The 7,500-nt window shown below is 37.1% G+C and overlaps 1 long non-coding RNA gene across 1 annotated transcript in view; it reads left to right on the plus strand.

The window, feature by feature from the left end:
* LOC149045086 (uncharacterized) overlaps positions 1-952 on the plus strand; it is a 1,165-nt gene extending 213 nt beyond the window's left edge. Inside the window, exon 2 of the long non-coding RNA XR_016186515.1 lies at positions 305-952. This is a non-coding gene — a long non-coding RNA (uncharacterized LOC149045086). The remainder of the gene's footprint in view (positions 1-304) is intronic.
* Positions 953-7,500: the final 6,548 nt, after the last annotated feature.

The raw sequence follows: 7,500 nt of genomic DNA on the forward strand, positions 1-7,500 counted from the left end.
GCGTAAACATCGGAGAGCGCGCGCTAACTATTGATTTAACTTGAAAATTTTTATTCTGTGATCATCTGGCGAAACATCACAAGAGTTTGTATGGAAATACCTACGACCGTTCTTAGGAATAAAAAATACAGTCAAATTCTGAATACGAAATACCTCACCTCACTTCCATAGTGCGTCGCTTAGTATCTGACAGCTTCATGTTGAAAAGAACCTGTTTTGGCGAGTTATCCATTTCTAGGTTTACTACGTACATAAGAAAGGCTCTTAGATAACTGATGATGTGCTCCCTTTATTTTGCAAACAGTGAAGAGTGTTGGTCTACAAAACTGATGAAAGGAAATGCACACTTGCTAAAGCAGCCTATCTTGGTCCAAACGATGATGAAGATGCAAATAGTAATGATAACCGAAAGAAGGATGGCACATTCAGGTGGCCAAAACAGAGAGACACTGACATAGTCAGCCATAGATATATCTTCACACATGCAAGAGTGCAGAAAGCTGGTAATTGTTTTATTGTTATTTACCTTGAGAGTATTGATCACAAGTGTAAAACATATCAAGAAATTTACATGAATGCTGTTACATAAATAGACATTATAATAACTGTCCATAACATTTTACACATGATATTAGACGAAGGAAATGATATTTGAAGTTTAGACAAAAATACATCAAGCCAGTGAGTATATTTTCAATAATTTCGTCCAAATATTTTTCACATCAAATTTATTATATACCTTCAGAAATATAGGAGCAGAATCTGTCTCCACAAGGAAAATCAGTGATGTCAAAATAGAGCTAAAAATCATTAACATCTTAATTGTATGCAGAAAATTTCATACCAACTTTTTTATTTAAGAAAGTGTAAACTGAATTATCACAATTTTGGAATCCTAAAGTAATATTTATGTACAGCTGGTGAAACAAAATAAACTATCAGAGAATCCAAACTTCTGGTCATGTCTTTCATGTGTGTGTGCTTGTACAACAGGACCAAGAAGTTTCACAGATAGGTTAGTTCTTCAGTGTATAATTTAAGTGATAGTGTATGTATTACAGTTATGGTATACTGCAAGCTAAACACTGTAGTACAGTCTTTGGTACAAGAAAAGTGAAGAATTTTTCATTCCAAATTCATAGGGTTTTCAAAGAATTTTCATGGTGCTTGCATATTCCTAACAACCCCATGAAAACTAACTGGCAATTAACTTTCATGTGCCATGAAAAAACCATGTAGAAGCCATGAAAATTCAAGGAAAATTTTCATGGTCAATGAATTTTTAACATATTCACAGGATATTCATGGGTCATGATTTGCTGCAACCCATTAAAAACTAGTGAACTTTGACACCATGAAATTTTGGGCTTGAAATTCATGGGTTTCTCAGTACCTTTGAAAAGGCCATGAAATGCCATTTTCATGGGTATTTCATGGCTTCTAGGTCACTTTACTCAATATTTCATGGGTCGTGAATATGGAAATTTTCACAGGTTTTTCATGGGATTTTTCAGGTCTTTTTCATGGCACTGAGACCATGAAAATGTCATTGATTTAACCATGAATATCCTGTGAAAAATCTGTGAATTTACAATGAATTATTTCACAAGATTTTCATGGGTTTTAGTTCATAGTGCTATCAAATAGTATTAATTTGGAGGAAATCGGCCGACCCCCATCTTTTGACCCTGCCCGGTTTTCTCAGACAATGACTCTTAAATAAACAGAAATATAGGAGCAGAATCTGTCTCCACAAGGAAAATCAGTGATATCAAAATAGAGCTAAAAATCATTAACATCTTAATTTTATGCAGAAAATTTCATACCAACTTTTTTTATTTAAGAAAGTGTAAACTGAATTATCACAATTTTGGAATCCTAAAGTAATATTTATGTACAGCTGGTGAAACAAAATAAACTATCAGAGAATCCAGACTTCTGGTCATGTCTTTCATGTGTGTGTGCTTGTACAACAGGACCAAGAAGTTTCACAGATAGGTTAGTTCTTCAATGTGTAATTTAAGTGATAGTGTATGTATTACAGTTATGGTAAACTGCAAGCTATACACTGTAGTACAGTCTTTGGTACAAAAAAAGTGAAGAATTTTTAATTCCAAATTCATAAGGTTTCCAAAGAATTTTCATGGTGCTTGCATATTCCTAACAACCCCATGAAAACTAACTGGCAACTAATTTTCATGTGCCATGAAAAAACCATGTAGAGGCCATGAAAATTCAAGGAAAATTTTCATGGTCAATGAATTTTTTACATATTCACAGGATATTCATGGGTCATGATTTGCTGCAACCCATTAAAAACTAGCGAACTTTGACACGATGAAGTTTTGGGCTTGAAATTCATGGGTTTCTCAGTACCTTTGAAAAGGCCATGAAATGTCATTTCATGGTATTTCATGGCTTCTAGGTCACTTTACTCAATATTTCATGGGTCGTGAATATCGAAATTTTCAGAGGTTTTTCATGGGATTTTTCAGGTCTTTTTCATGGCACTGAGACCATGAAAATGTCATTGATTTAGCCATGAAAATCCTGTGAAAAATCTGTGAATTTACAATGAATTATTTCACAAGATTTTCATGGGTTTTGAGTTCATAGTGACTATTTACCCGCAGCAACGACGTTTTGCAACCTAGAATCGTATGTAGATGACTCAAAGCTATTCATGTCATTTCCTCTCATTGAGCTTGATGCTGCCATTGAAAAGCTTCAACAAGATCTTCGCATTGTAGCTCAATGGTGCTGTGAGAACCATCTAATTATCAATCGCGATAAAACTAAACTCCTTTTCCTTGGTACCAGAAGGTGTTAAGCAGGTTACCAGAAGAGCCTGAAGTGGTATTCTTGGGTAAAACACTGAAGCCAACAGACTCTGCCGAGGACTTGGGAGTCTTTCTTGACCCCCATCTGACCTACGATCACCATATTTCATGTGTAATGTCATCTTGTTTCGCAAAGCTTTGCCAAATAAATAGAGTCAAGAGGAGCTTCGACCAGGAAACACTAGAGTTGTTAAAAACGTCATTAGTCTTTAGTAAGATGCTTTACTGTTCATCTGTATGGTCAAACACCACACTCCAGAATATAAACAGATTACAATCTATTCAGAATTTTGCCAGCAAGATCATAACAAAGTCTAGGAAGTTTGACTACTTAACACCTTCGCTTCGTGAGCTAAATTGGCTTCCTGTTAAAGAACAATTATTTTATAGAGACTCCGTTCTGACCTTTAAATGTCAGAACAATCTTGCGCCTCAATACTTAACGAGCAAGTTTACCAAACACTCAAATATACATACTCATAACACTCGTACGCGGTACTCTTTGCAGATTCCGCTATACAGAACGGCTATAGGCCAGCGCACATTTTCCTACAGAGGGGCCAACATATGGAATAACTTGCATAATGAACTTAGGCAAAGTGCCTCATTAGCATCTTTCAAGCACGCCCTGAAAGGCACACTATTGAGGCAAACATTTCCTTCATAAGCTCTAGAATTTAATTTAGTAGAATACCATCATAAGTTGTGATTTTGAGTTTTATTGCCATTTTTGCTTTTATAAATTGTAAAGAGTTTGTAAATAGTTCCTGAAAAACCTCATGAGGATGTTACTATTAAAGTTATTATTACTCAAGTAGTAGTGAAAAGAGGGCCTGAAAAAAATTCAGGCCTGTACGAGATTTGAACCCATGACTTCTGCAATACTGGTACAGTGCTCTACCAACTGAGCTAACATGCCAGCTGGGAGCTGGTCACTGTGTTGGTTCCAAATAAACCCATGAAATGGTGAGTAAACGGTTGTGAATATATGGAAGTCATATATTTGAACTGCGGTTAAAGACGTGAATGTGAAAGCGATCTTCACAGTAATGAACACTACTTCCACAAGGGAACATACTGGCCCCCCATTATGTTTCTCCTGTTCATTAAAGACCCACCCTTAGCAGCTCAGTGTTCTACTGCTGACATCTATGTGGATGACACCACTCTGAGTTTCTTATCTGATGTGACAGTTGGACTTCTTAGCATCACATCAGCCCTTCAAGAAGACCTAGATGATCTTTTGCATTGGTCAGCTGCCAACAAGATGGTCAGAAATGCCACCAAAACGAAATTTCTCTTAGTGACCGGGAAATGCCTTACAAACAAGATGGTCAATAGTTCTCTAAATCTTCATCTCGGGAACTCAAATATGGAGCAGGTGGATAGTCAGAAACTCCTAACTCCTAACTGGACTTACCACTGACAGACACTTAAGCTTTAATATTCACGTTGAAGGTCTGTGTGAGAAACTATCCCAAAGAATAGCACTGCTCAGGAAAATAAGAAGGGTCCTCCCCATTGAACAGTGCATGTTATACTATAATGCAATGATAAAACAACTAATGTTATATGGATCAACTGTTTGGTCAATCTGTTCATGTGATAACATAATGAGAGTCTTCAAGCTTCAAAAGCATGCTGCCCGAGTTATTTTGGAAGCTGATACAAGGTCGAACAACATAAAACTCTTTAAGAAATTAGGGTGGTTGCCCTTTATGACAATGTCAAGTTAAATAAGAGTGTTTTAGTTTTTAAGTGTTTACAAGGAAGCTGACCTACATATATGCATGATATACTTACATTTAATGTAGACCTTCACTCACAAACTGGTCGTTATGGTAAATTAAATCTCACCTGCCCTTGTTTCAGTTGCGAAACTGAGGGAGGGAGGACCTTTAGCGTATCTGCAACAAGGCTGTGGAACCAGCTACCTACTAACCTTAAAAAAGAGGTGACAACAGTTGCTTCTTTCAGAAAGGCGTTTCAGACATTTTCTAATGAGCTACGATGAAGTAGAACATTTTAGCCCAAATGCAATACTAAATTAAATCTCACCTGCCCTGTTTCAATTGCAAAACTAAGGCAACCCAAGTGGCATATTTTATGTTAACCTGACCCAAGCAGCTTATTTTATTTTATACAGTTTTTATCTTGCATTCTTATAGACCTGTTTCATAATCCTTGAATTCATTTTACATATTTTTACACATTAACTCTAATCATGATACTTTTAGGATCGAGGGCCACCAGTTCATCAGTTGAATTAATTACACATAGTTGTGTTACCCTCCTTAAATAAAGTTGTTAATATTATTATTATTATTGTTATATTACAATACGTATTTGACAACTTGATAATCTTGTTTGAACATCATAGAAAGTTGTACCTTTAAAGAAGCTACCTGTAAAATCTGTAAAGCCTTTTCCCTGTTTACAGTGGTAAATTTATATTATCCCTGGAAGCTTTGCAAGTCTTAGTTATTTTCTCAATTATTTTTGGACACTGTTGTGTTCTGCATCAATCTGAAGGGTGCAAAGAGTGAAAACGGTACACACAACTGATAATTCCGACCCCCCCCCCCAGCCCCACCCCCAAATGAATAGTTTCTGAACCATATTGACTTGAGATTTTACACTTGGTATTTCCTAAATTGACTAATGCCTCACACAAGAGAAAATTACTTTGGTATCATAACTGTGGTCAGATGTGTTTGCTGAATAGAACATTAGACTTTGTGAATGCATATGAGACTGCACCTGAAACAGTTCACCCAGCAACATTGGTATCCTGTCTGCCATAAATTAGCGGCCAAATTAAGAATGGACAACAACAGTACACAGCAGAATTTTTCAGGAATATTGTAGAGTACTCTTGGACACACTGCAAGCCAGTACCATACTCAGCGGTTAATTCCTGCCAGCTGTAATATCTCCTTCCTGCAATTCTTTTTCTTTGAGTTCAGGAGTCAAGTAATGTGCTCATCATGTGGTAACATTACTTCAAACACTCCAACGGAAACAATTCTCTCACTATATATTGCAAAGGTATAGGGCAATTATAGAATTTGATATTACTTTTTGTGAGAAACTACATTAAAGAGTTACAAGATTAGAGTCACCTGTGCCAATTTCCAATGGATTTAATTAATTACAAATCATAAACTTGCAGACAGCGAAATTGAATCCAGGAATGGTGTCCCTGTCACACGACAGTTTGTTCGTTTTTTTTTGAGGAGGGGTTCGAATGCCCCCTCCCTTCTGAAAAATTTATTCTATGTCAAGTATTTCCTTTAAAAATTTTAGCACTTTTGGCCCCCTCTCTCTGTAATGAGATGCATTTATGCAAATGAGTGAGCATGCGCGTCGAGAATGTGTTAGTGTTCCATGTGCTTGAGTCAGTAACCAAATTATTGTGTACACAAGTCCTAATCATCGGAATAAAATCAATTCAGCAATTCTGAGTCATTACATGGTACCAGGAGTGGAAATATGGCACTCAGCAGCGTTGATCTACCGAAAATGTGATGGATTGGCGACAATCTTCAAGAAAATTGGAGGTGTTTCAAACAAAACACTGGATTAATGTTTTCGGGTCCTCTAAAATCACGCTCAGAAGCAGAGAAATGTAGTTATCTTTTAATCTGAAGCAGTCAGAAAGGAAGAGATATCTTCAACACATGGCAAAACCTCACACAAGATGACAAAAAGAAGTTGTAAACCTACTATGATCAATTTGAGCCACACGTGAGTCCAAAGTCTAATCCTGTCTTCGCACGATACAAATTTAATCAGAAGATCCAATCACCTGATGAATCTGTAGAGCAATTCACCACTGAGCTTCAAATCCTCACACAAGACTGCGAATTCACCAACACAGATGAGATGATTTGTGACAGAATTGTCTTTGGCATCAAATCAATGAAAACTAGAGAAAAGTTGAAATTATAAGTTGTTTGACGAAGGAGCAGGCCTTACTCTCGAAAGGGCTATCAACATCACATGATCCTACAAAGCATCACAAGCTCAGCTAAAAGCTATCCATTTCAAGAGAATGCCATTTGGACTGAAAATGTCGCAAGACAGTTTTCAAACCTGCATCGACCAAGCCTTTGAAGGATGTCATGGTGTCATTGGCATTGCAGATGATATTGTGGTCTATGGAGATTCGGAAGCATCACACGACGCCAACATGCATGGTACAATCAGTCGATGCAAATAAACTGGCCTGAAGTTGAACCCCAACAAATGTTTCATTAAACAGGACCAGATCAAATTCTATGGAATAATCTGTACCAAGGATGGCATCCAACCAGATCCTAGCAAAGTGTCAGCACTCAAACAGATGGCACCACCAGCAAACAAACTATATGCCATCCCCAGACCTTCCTGGGGATGGCATATTACATGAGTCCATTTATACCCAATTTGAGCACCCTGACTGCATTCTGTTGGAATGCAACATACCAACAAGCCCTAGACAAAATCAAGGAAACTATAAGCAACGAAGTAACGTTAACCTACTTCGATTCATCAAAATCAATTGTCCTTCAAGTTGATGCATCACTTCAATGACTTGAAGCGGCCTTGTTGCAAGATGACAAGCCTGTTGCCTTTGCAAGCAAAGCCTTAACTAACACAGAGAGGCATTATGCTAACA

The sequence above is a fragment of the Pocillopora damicornis genome, chromosome 5 (assembly GCF_964200805.1).
Source record: "Pocillopora damicornis chromosome 5, jaPocDami1.2, whole genome shotgun sequence".
NCBI lineage: Eukaryota > Metazoa > Cnidaria > Anthozoa > Scleractinia > Pocilloporidae > Pocillopora > Pocillopora damicornis.